This window comes from Harmonia axyridis, chromosome 2 (genome assembly GCF_914767665.1).
Source record: "Harmonia axyridis chromosome 2, icHarAxyr1.1, whole genome shotgun sequence".
Taxonomy (NCBI): domain Eukaryota; kingdom Metazoa; phylum Arthropoda; class Insecta; order Coleoptera; family Coccinellidae; genus Harmonia; species Harmonia axyridis.
Window position 1 is genome coordinate 17,941,356 of NC_059502.1, and position 12,883 is coordinate 17,954,238.

Below are 12,883 nucleotides of genomic sequence, written 5' to 3' on the forward strand. Positions count from 1 at the left end.
CGGTACTTATTTCATTAATGATCCAATTGTTCTCTACATGAATTTTAATTATGTATGCATATGCATATATATATGTTACGGGCAATGTAATTATTTAGGTCAGTATTCATAATGCTTGGTTATTATGAATAATGACCATTAAAATTGGGCAATTTGATAAATTTCAATTACTTTACATAACTTCTCACATTGCCCGGTCATTATGAATACTGCTATTATTTATTGGGACACATATACAAACAAAAGACAAACTTAATTCTTTGTCAGTTTTAATAATAATAATTTTAATAATAGCTTTTTCGAACTTATGTTAGTTATATGTAGTTTAGTTGTTTCCTGCTACATTGATTTTTTATCTCACCCTAAATTTTCAAATTCTAGGTAGTGTGTTTTTTTTTGGATAATCATGACTCATATAATTCTGCTTAGAAAATTTTGTTTAGTTTAAAATTATTATAGGTGTGATCAATGTACAAATTTTGGATGTATTTGGTACCTACTGATACTCTGGTATCGTGTGAAGAAAATACAATTTCAAAATTTTTTACAATACGACGAATAGTGAGAAGATTAACTGAATTATATAATTATCATATAGGAATTCTTCTTAAATGAAAATAATAATAATATAAATGAGCACTGATTTTGATAAAAAATTTAACCATTCCTAAACGTTGTTGAATCTTTCCATTATTGAATGCTATAGCATATTGAACACAAATGAAATTAAAAAAAAAGAGACAGTGTTGCCACTATAACTTCCTCAAATTGTGAAATCCCTATTGAAAAATTATATATATGCATCACTGAAAAAAATTATTTGAAATAATATATTTCTTTAATATCTCATCGAATAATAATTACTGTAATATCACCAAATAACTAAAAGAGTAGAGTGATCCTTAATTACTATAATTGTCGAAGAATGAAGAAAAAGAAGTGGATGATTTTTTCAACTTCATCTGGACATGATAAAAATACCTCGAAACATGTTCCTGAAATGAACATCAGTTCGCATATTGCATTTGTCGGAGAAGTACTCGACATAGTTCTAGGTGAGTTTCATTAATCATTACATACAATTTATTTTTTAATTTCTTTTATTCTGAAATGATTTTGTCTCATTAAATTATCATAACTAAATTTTAAAATTTTCGTAGGAAAGTTATAGAAACGTGATAAGTAGACTATTTCGAATATTCAGATGGTAACTTGAATAATTGAATTATTTATTAAAGATATCGCATTTTCCGGATAATTTCATCATGAATTACAATTTTTATTGAAAAGTGAAAATAATTTCCGGATGAAAATCGAAGCCATTTATTTCTCTTTCCATGCACTAGAAAATCAAGTATTCTTTATGAAAAAAAATCTAATGAAACTCGTAAATGTGGAGTTTTTGATGGCTACAATTCAAAATATATTTTTTTAGACGATTTTGAAACGTTTTTCAAATGAATATGTATATGAAAAAAGCATAAACATGAAACATCTTGTAATTATCGTATTTTTTTCGTATAGAATTCTGTTGAATATCTGCGGCCGGATTAAAACTTATCAAATGCGCTTTTGATTTTAACGTTGATTTTCTTACTTCTCAAAATCAAATTGATTTTCTTACTTCAATTCAAAATTTATTCATGTAAGTTGATTATAAATTTTTGAGATTCAAAAAGTTCGTGTTTTTGATGCAATATTTCAATTGAATTTTCATCTAGCCTGCTACATCGTTGATGTTCGGATTCATCATTGATTATTAAATTCAAATATTAATTAAATCCGAAAAAAAGTTTTTTTACTAAGCACCTAAAATTATCGGTTCATGTTTTGAAATGTGAAGTAAGAAAATAAGGTATATGAACAATAATTGAATATTATCAGATTGTATAGAAATATGCATGAAAAAACATGAAACATCTTGTGATTATCGTTTTTTTTTGTATAGAATTCTGTTGACTATCTGCGGCCTGGTTAAAACTTATCAAATGTGCTTTTTATTTTAACGTTGATTTTCTTACTTCTTAAAATCAAATTGATTTTCTTACTTCAATTCAAAATTTATTCATGTAAGTTGATTATAAATTTTTGAGATTCAAAAAGTTCGTGTTTTTGATGCAATATTTTAATTGAATTTTCATCTAGCCTGCTACATCGTAGACGTACGGATTTATCATTGATTATTCAATTCAAATATTAATTAAATCCGAAAAATTTTTTTTTTACTAAGCACCTAAAATTATCGGTTCATGTTTTGAAATGTGAAGTAAGAAAATAAGGTATATGAACAATAATTGAATATTATCAGATTGTATAGAAATATGCATGAAAAAAATTCACTTAAAAGAAAATTGATATCTTCTTTTACTTCGAATGGATATTTATCAGAATTTCATTTTATTTTTTGAAAACAACAAAAGCAAATAATACATCCACCTAAGCTGGAACGTTTTTCACATCTAAATGTGGAAGATGGTGGCATAGGTGGGTAGAAAATAGCCTCCTTCAGAACAGTTTAATCGATTCAAAGATTAAACTGGAGAGGGAGGAGGTACAAAATATGCATATTCATTTTATTTTTTGAAAATAACAAAAGCATTCAATTCATCCCTTTAAGCTGGAACTTTTTTCAATTTAATTTTTTTTTTACTAGGCTCCTAAATTTATCGGTTCATGTTTTGATATGTGAAGTTCGAAAATAAGGCATGTGAACAATAATTGAATATTATCAGATTGTAGAGAAAAAGTATGACAAAAACTTCACTTTAAAGAAGATTAATATCTTTTTTTACTCCTAATGGATATTCATCAGAATTTCATTTTTTTTTTTAAAACAACAGAACCAAATAATACATCCACCTAAGCTGGAACGTTTTTCACATCTTAATGTAAAAGATGGTAGCATAGGTGGGTAGAGAATAGGCCTCTCTAGAATGGTTCAATCTGTTCAAAGATTTAATCGGCTAGAACGAGGCACAATATATGCATATTCATTTTATTTTCTGAAAACAACAAAAGCATTCAATTCATACTTTTAAGCTGGAACTTTTTTCAATTTAATTTTTTTTTTTACTAGGCACCTAAATTTATCGGTTCATGTTTTGATATGTGAAGTTCGAAAATAAGGCATATGAACAATAATTGAATATTATCAGATTGTATTGAAATATGAATGACAAAAACTTCACTTTCAAGAAGATGTATATCTTTTTTTACTCCGAATGGATAATAATAATAATAATAATAATAATAACTGATCTTTATTGATAACTAGTTATCAAAGGGCAATCGACCGAGGTCCTTCAGCACTCCGAATGGATATTTATCAGAATTTTATTTTATTTTTGAAAACAACAAAAGCAAATCATAGGTACATCCAACTAAGCTGGTACGTTTTTCACATCTTAATGTGAAAGATGGTGGCATAGGTGGGTAGAGAATAGGCCTCCTCTAGAACAGTTTAATCTATTCAAAGATTTAACTGGCTAGAACTAGGTACAAAATAAGCATATTCATTTTATTTTTTGAAAACAACAAAAGCATTCAATACATCCATTTAAGCTGGAAGGTTTTTCACATAATAATGTGAAAGATGGTGGCATAGGTGGGTAAAAAATTTCCTCCTTCATACAAGTTTAATTTATTCAAAGATTGAACTGGTGAAGAAGGAGGAACAAAATATTCATTCATATAAGTTTCTTCTCAGAAAATCATCACGTTTGAAATGGAATACTCTGAATATATATACTAGGTTCAAATTACCTCTCACATTTTGAAATAAGTAAATACTGAATGCTATTAATATCTTTCAATTCTTAGAATAATACCGATTATTAATTATCAAATAATATTTTCATCAATTCTTGGTTCGTTTTTCACTTTTCAATGTGAAGATAGTAGGCTTAAGTAGGTACAGCATAATGTCGTATGAATTACATGGATGAAGAGTTTTAATTTATTATCATGATATTCATTATGATGAGGAGATGAACCACTTATTCATTCGAATATTGTAATATTTGCAGGAAGAAAATTTTTACTAACCAATCTCCAAATGGACGTCAACGCTGAGAAGAAAAAAGGAAGATTGAAAGTAAACATGCCTCTCCGTTTTTGTATACGGAGGACTGATAAATAGAATTTTCAACAATGTGATTACAAAATCAACATCCATGGAGACTAAAATTGGAAGAGGCAGAAGATTATGATACTTTTATACAAAGGTATGTAAACGTTCATTATATTTTACACAAGCTTGTAGGTTTTTTACTTATATTTTTTTTACGGAAGTAATTTTCTAGGGCTATCCAAATATTATGTTACCGAAAAAATTATCGAACAAAGGCATGGCAATTTATTACGCAAAAACCTTGTTTCCAAAAAAAATCTGACTTGTTTTCAAAAATATTACGGTATAGATACCATTTTTTCCATGTAATATTTGAATTTCTTCTTGCCCAATATACCTCATAACATTTTCTAAATGCTCAGTTGATTATTATCAATATGTGGATATAATACTTTTGTTACGTTCATTTCGAGCATTTTTTTTCAAAATGAACATTCGGAAAATATATCCATGTTTTTTATGGTTCAATAAATACTTGACTGTCAAATTTTGAAGTTTTATATCTCGGTTATAAAATTTTAGAAAATATGAAGGATCACATTTGAATATACATATATACCTATATCAAAATGCTCTTCACAGAAATAGTTGAAAGTTCCATTTTCTGACTTCAAGGCATTTTCTGAGACCAAGAAGTATTTTGATCTAGAAACCTTAGTAATAGACCATAAAGAACAAGTATATATTTTTCGAATGTTGATTTTGAATTCCCTTAGGGCGATTCAGAATGAAGTTTCTTGAAATAAATATAAAACTACCATCATAATTACATATCCGAATTGAGAATCAATTGAGGATTTAGAATTTATGAAAAAATTTCAAGTATATAATATATAAATTGTGCCAGAAAAAATTAGCCGTTCTCAAGAAAACCGGAAGTTCGAATGTGACACATTGGTCAAAAATATGTGTTTACCATTTTATTTTGTCGGATTTTTCTGATTTTTCATTTTGGAAAATCGCTTTTCACATAATAACATTCCATGGCTATGTTCCATATTGTTTCAGATAGCTCTTTAAAAATACATCATTCATTTTGATGGTTCACATTGTTATTTTGCTCAATGAATAATCCACAAAATTCACCTTTCAATCACGTTTCAGTGAAAATAGCGTAAGCTTTTTATTGGGTAGAGCATTCCGTTCTAAGTGTTAAGATTATTTAGTACTCAATGAGTATTGTTTGAATGCCAAGGAACATGTTATTTCTATATATTATTATACTTGGCAAAGTGATCTTCTTTGAAATGAACCATATAATAGATATAGGAGGTCTGTCTTGAAGTTGAATGATTATGAATGTCAATAAATGAATATCAAAGGGAATAATACCGATAAGAGGAGATAGGTATTAAAAATTAGCAGGCTTAAAAGAGAGAACATAGGGAATCTAGGAGAGGGGGTGAATTTTATTCTCAATGACTTATTTATTTCATATAATTGCAGAAATATATAATTTACCAATTTTTGTTACCATAAAAAATCAAGAATTTCACGCAGCCTGTACGTTTTTCACGTTTAAGTATGAATAAAGTAGGCTTCTGTGAGAACAACATTTCCCAGCCGTTAAATCTGCTTAGACTTTTTGATGCCTAGACAGTGAACGGCTTGTACAAACTCTCATTGCAAGAACAGTAATGAAAATTAAACATATATTTTAATTGTCAACGTTTATTGAATAATTTTTGTTTGACTAACCATTTTCTATTAGGGTGACATCAATCGAAGATTTCGAATAATGGTTCATAATATAAACTTATACCTATCTATTGTCCATTCACGTCAGTTTCATATAATTTTTTCATTTAATTGTGAAAATTTCGTTCGAACTTCGATGTATACAGAGTACCTTGATCATTCAGACTATACCTACTGCTACCTACCTACTATTATCAGTAATATATTGTATCATATTTACTTATTTCCAAGAGAGTTTTGACCAATTTCACATCTTTTGAAGTGAAGACGACGAGCTGTAGTGGGTACATCAAGTCGCCATCATTTTTGATTAGACTGTATTCCAATGACTAATTCATAAATGATAGCGAACAAAAAATATAACTTTTATTTCAGCATATTTGCATATATTGCCTAGTTTGGAATCACACTTATAATTTGATAATTTGATAGCACCTCTTAAGTAGTTGTAGCTTGATTAGGCATGATTCGTTCAGTGATTTTAGTAGTTTTCTCTTACGGAATTTGAGCAGTTTTCACTCCTAAAAATTAAATTAACAATTTTGAATTATCCCTTTAAATAAATTTAGAAAGGACAGTGAAAATTCGAGGATAAATCACAAAGAAAAGGAATTAAACATAACCACAGCCTACTGCCTGAAGTGTAATGTGTTACATTCAAAATACGATTCGCCACGGATAGCGTTTTTAGTCACTCTAATCAGTAGTTCTTCACATTTTAGTGTATCGAGCCCTTTCAAGTGAATAATTATGATAATTCATCTCGTTTTCAAAAAAATGTCAATAAATGAAAATCAAAGCGAATAACATGGAAAAAAGGTGACAGGTATTAAAAATTAGTAGGCTCGAAGTAGAGAACATGGACGTGAATTATATTCTTAATGAAAAATTTATTTCATATAATTGTGTTAATTTTTCACTTTAAGCTGTCAATAATGACGAATTCAAAGTAAAAATTTTGATGTTTCAATGTAAACAAGGTATTATGGATGAGGAAGTGGTATAATCAGTTATAATACCACAAGAGCATAGGCAATATTCGATTGCACACTGAAGAGGTTCGCATAATCGAAATATATTGTCTATGCTCGAGTGGTATTCGTTACGATTATAACGAATAATTTCAATAAACATATAAAAAATATAATCAGTGATATATTATTATATTTACCGATTTCCAAGAGAGCTTGGGGCAATTTCACATCTTTTGAAGAAAAGATGATGAGCTTTAGTGGGTACATCAAGCCCACATCATTTTAGATTAGACTGTATTCCAATGTCTCATCTTGAAATTATGTGGTACAAAAAATATAACAAAGAATGTCAATAAATTAAAATGAAAGCGAATAGCATTGAAAAAAGGCGGCAGGTATAAAAAATTAATAGGCTCGAAGTAGAGAATTATATTCTCAATGAAAAATTTATTTCATATAATTGTGTTTATTATTCAATAATGCACTTTAAGCTGTCAATAATGAGGAACTCAAAGTTAAACTTTGATGTTTCAATGTAAACAAGGTATTTTTGATGAGGAAGTGGTGTAATCAGTTATGATATCACAAGAGCATAGACAAAATTCGATTATACAACGATTCACGAGAGCGCAGCTCGAATGATGAAAATTTAGAAATTTACTGATTCATCAGAACGTGAGTTGTGCAATCATAATCCCTAATGATTAGCTGGAATAATGCTTTGCTAATAGTTGAAACCACCAAAATATCTGATTTTGACATAAGAAAAAAATAATCAGTAATATATTATTGTATTTACTTATTTCCAAGAAAGCTTGGAACAATTTCACATCTTTTGAAGTGAAGACGACAAGCTTTAGTGGGTACATCAAGGCCACATAATTTTTGATTAGACTGTATTCCAATGTCTCATCCTGAAATTATGTGGGACAAAAAATATAACAAAGAATGTCAATAAATTAAAATGATAGCGAATAGCATTGAAAAAAGGCGGCAGGTATAAAAAATTAATAGGCTCGAAGTAGAGAACATGGAGGTGAATTATATTGTCAATAGCAAATGTATTTCATATAATTGCGTTCATTTTTCAATAATGCACTTTAAGCTGCCAATAATGAGGAATTCAAAGTTGAATTTTGACGTTTCAATGTAAACAAGGTATAATCGATGCGGAAGTAGACGTAGTATAATCAGTTATAATACCACAAGAATATAGGCATTATTCGATTATATACCGATTCACGAAACGTTGTTCGCGAAATATAACGAGATCTCAGCTCGAATGGTGTTTCGAGAATTACGTCGAGTGAAGAGGTTCGTATAATCGCAATATATTGTGTATGCTCGAGTGATATTCGTTACGATTATATAACGATTAATTTCAATAACTATAACCAAAGCACTGCATTTTGATTCAATTCAATGACATTTGACTGAACTTGCCATTTTTTTTTTTGGCGAATGTTACTATGGAAATGATCAGAATATGGCAGGAGGCGAAACACCAAAACGATTATACCACGTCTTCAAGTAGTATATTCACTTATCAATACGCCGTAGCTACTGTATTCCAATGGCTGATCCTTAAATTATAGGGTACAAAAAATATAACTTTTATTTCAGCATATTTGCCTTAATTGCCTTGTTTGGAATCATACTAATAATTTGATAGTTTGATATCACCTTTTAAGTAGTAATAGCTTGATTAGGCATAATTCGTTCGGTGATTTTAGTTGATCATTTTTGACACTAAAGATTTCCGGAATTTGAGCAGTGTTCATTTCCAAAATGAAATTAACAACTTAATATTATCCCTGTTTATAAATTCATAAAGGGCAGTGACAATTTGCAGATAAATCAGAAAGGAAAAGCTACTGGTATAAAAAACTAGTAGGCTGGAAGTACAGTACCTACATAGAGGTGAATTATATTCTCAATGACTAATTCCTTTCATATAATTAAAGATATAACGAGCGTTCATTTTAATTCGTGGTCAAGAGTGTTGTGGAGAAATAATAGTTGATTTTCTGTGAGTGTGAGTAGATTCGAAATATGTGAACAGCTAGTGATATGATACAAGCTAAGCGCTACCCACACTCACAGAAAATCAACTCGAATTTCTCTACAGCACTCTTGACCACGAATTTAAATGAACCCTCGTTATATCATTAATTTTCATGACCATAAAATAAAAGCAATCGCGAATTTCACGTAGCCTGTACGTTTTTCACGTTTAAGTATGAATAAAGTAGGCTTCTGTGAGAACAGCATTCTTCCATAGTTAACTTCAACTAGTCTTTTTCCTTTTTGATGACTGGTCAGAAAACGGATGGTACATACTTTCATTGTCAGAACAGTCAAATGAAAATCAAGCTTAGATTTAAATTGTTGACGTATATTGAATAATTGTAGTATGAATAACCATCTTTTTATGGTCACATCATTTGGATAGTGGTTCATAATGTAAACTCGTTTTAACAACCTCTACTGCAAGCATTTTTTTTCAAGATGAAGAATATGAAATGAAAATATTCTGTCGTACATGGCATCTTTCGTAATCTGGTGGAGTCGACTTATTTTATCAACTAATGATAAAATATTATGACTATTATGACGCTTGTTACATGAATAATGAGAACATCTACATCAGTTTCATACTGTTATTACTGTTCCTATGTTTTTTCATTTTATTGTGAAAATTTTGTTGGATCTTCGATGTATACAGCGTTACTTTATCATTTAGACTAAACTGTTTCCAATGGCTAGTCTATAAATGATCAGTAATATATAATTAAATTTCCAAGAAAGCTTGGACCAATTTCACATCTTTCAGATTGAATACGACGAGCTTTATTGGGTAAATCATAATGCCCTATTCCGTTGATAAGTCTGTCTTTCAAAGACTTATCAAAAGGATAGGGGACATAAATTGCTTAGTTTGAAAACATATTTTTATATTTTATAGTTCAATGGTACTTATTAAGTTGTAGCTTACAACTTGATAAGTTTCATGAATCGTGGTGGTGTTGATTTTTGGTGATCATTTTCGACAGTAGAGCTTCTTCTTACCTCCAGAGTTTGAGTATTTTTCATACCTAAAACTATAATTAACCATTCAAATTTGAAAGTACCATTGGAGAAGAAATTTTCCGAATGAAAAAAACAAACCCTAAATTTTCTCGGATATAACTGCTTGGGAATTTTATTGGGAATTCGGACCAAATATAACTTATTCCGCAACTTGTTAGGTACTTAGTTTGAAAATATTGTTAAGAGACTAGGATACATTGTGCCAGAATTTTTTCGAGATCTGATGAAATTGATTTAAATGATATAAGATTACATTTCGTTGAATTTTATCGTTTTATTGAAAAATTATAGAGAACCTCACATTGAACCTCTGGATGCTACACTGTTTTTTGTAGATTTATAGTTTAACCTGTTATTAGAATACTAGCCATATGAATAATGAGATCATTTCCATCACTTTCACACAGCTTGTACATATTTTTTAATGTTATTGTGGAAATTTTTTCTGGACTTCAGTGGATAGCGTATTGCCCATTTAGACTAGACTGTTTTCAATGCCACTTTATAAATTATCAGTAATGTATTACCTTATTCATTTCCACAAAAGCTGGTACAATTCACATCTTTTAAAGTGGAAGTCGGTGCGCTTTAGTGGGAAAAGCATAACCTCATCATTTTGATTAGACTGTTGTTCTATGACTAGTCAGTAGGTGATGAGGGACAGAAAATTTAACTTCAACCATTCTTGTATAGATTGAATCATTCTTGAATAGAATGCCTAGTTTGGGCAAGTTGGGTTTAGTTGAATGGTAGCTTGTAAAAAAGTGTAGATTAGTCTGTTCGGTGATTTTATTTTCATTATTTTCATTACCGATAGTGAAGCTCAACATACAAAAATTTTTCTCACCTCTTGAGTTTTCATTTCCAAAAATAAAACGAAATGAATTTGAAAATATAATTGGAAAGGAAATTTTTCGACAGAAAATTGAATTCGTCTAAATTTCGGATGAAAAAAATGAGAGGTGTTTCTATATGAATTTTATTGGGAATTTGAAACGAATAGACTCTCTTACGTTCAAAAAATTCCCTATATGTGAGATTCTATAATAAAATATTGGGACAGAATCATTCTATTGATAGTTTGATAATCGGAAGTACCGATTATTGATTGTTAGTTTTATAGTCAGTAGTACCGATTATCAAAGTATCATTCGATAATAAATTAGAAGAATCTAGATTCACATCCAGCACAAATATTCGCATCTGCTGCGTTGGTTTGTGGGAGCCTTTATGGCTTAGTACGTTCGTAAAATGTTTGTCACAAGAACTCAGCAAAACACAGCTTGTATCTTTTTTCTTCTCATTGTGAAAATTGTATCTTGAATTCAGTAATTGCTTTCACACATCCTATACGATTTTCCCGTTTAAGTATAAATAACGTGCCTCAGTGGGTAGAGCATTTCCTGTTGAGATTTATTTAGCTACCGAATTTATGATCCTAACTTTCTGATTCATAAAATTTGAAATACTTAAATGAAATCAATCAATTACAAGAAAAAATTTACGAGAGCTTCAGGACAGAAAGCCTCTCAAATAAAAATTTATTAAACTCAAAACTCATTTGAGCCTATGTCGAGCGCTATTCAGTTTTACCCATCAACACCTACTTCAAATTTTGGTATTTCTTCGAAATTTGAACCATCTGAGAAAAAGCTGCTCTGCTCATTTTTGACAAAATTTAAAAGCGATAAATTTTTTCACTACGCCTGTACGTTTTTCACATCTTAATATGAATAACGTGGGCTTCAGTGGGGAACAGCATCCTACCCGTCCATCCCTATGTACTTGTCAATATTCGAGGACTGGTATTATAGGAATGAACGGGAACAAAATATTATAATATCATATAAGCAAATTAACCATAATATTCTTATTCAAAATAAAATATTAATTTTGATTAATCAATACCGCTTCGAAGGAAATGGTAGTATTATTAACCATTGTTCATTCGGTGATTTTTTAGTTAATAATTTCCAACAATGAAGCAGTTTTCATTCAGGCAACTATGAAAATTATTCGATGATCAGAGATCATCTCAGCAATTATGTAAATAATTGTGAAATCGATCGAAAATCCCCATCAGTAATGAAGAAGTACATTTACTATTTCCAAAAAAAAACTTATTTCAGCAATGAACTCAAGTTTTGAGGCAAATTAAAGTACTTTGTTCTATCCTTCTATCTAATTTGAAAACGCCCACAGTAATAACAACAAAATTTCAAAGCGAGATTGAGGTGGGGTCATTTCATAGATTGGTAATCGGCAGTACCAATTATCAAACTATCGATCGATAATGAATTAGTAGGATTTATTCAAAGATTGAACTGGTGAAGAAGGAGGAACAAAATATTCATTCATATAAGATTCCTTCTCAGAAAATCATCACGTTTGAAATGGAATACTCTGAATAAATACACTCAGTTCAAATTACCTCTCACATTTTAAAATAAGTAAAAACTGAATGCTATTAATGTCTTTCAATTCATAGAATAATACCGATTATTAATTATTAAATAATATTTTCATCAATTCTTGGTTCGTTTTTCACTTTTCAATGTGAAGATAGTAGGCTTAAGTAGGTACAGCATAATGTCGTATGAATTACATGGATGAAGAGTTTTAATTTATCATCATGATATTCATTATGATGAGGAGATGAACCACTTATTCATTCGAATATTGTAATATTTGCAGGAAGAAAATTTTTACTAACCAATCTCAAAATGGACGTCAACGCTGAGAAGAAAAAACGAAGATTGAAATTAAACATGCTTCTCCGTTTTTGTATACGGAGGACTGATGAATAAAATTTTCAACGTTGTGATTACAAAATCAACATCCATGGAGACTAAAATTGGAAGAGGCAGAAGATTATGATACTTTTATACGAAGGTATGTGAACGTTCATTATATTTTACACAAGCTTGTACGCTCTTTATTTATAAATAAAATATATTATTTTATTTTTTTACGGAAGTAATTTTCTAGGGCT

At 29.6% G+C, this 12,883-nt stretch overlaps 1 long non-coding RNA gene across 1 annotated transcript in view; it reads left to right on the forward strand.

Moving 5' to 3' along the window:
- The first annotated feature begins 805 nt into the window (after positions 1-805).
- The window catches only part of LOC123673768, a 53,242-nt gene continuing 41,164 nt past the window's right edge, over positions 806-12,883 (forward strand). Inside the window, exons 1-3 of the long non-coding RNA XR_006746543.1 lie at positions 806-1,055; positions 4,026-4,223; positions 12,586-12,783. This is a non-coding gene — a long non-coding RNA (uncharacterized LOC123673768). The remainder of the gene's footprint in view (positions 1,056-4,025; positions 4,224-12,585; positions 12,784-12,883) is intronic.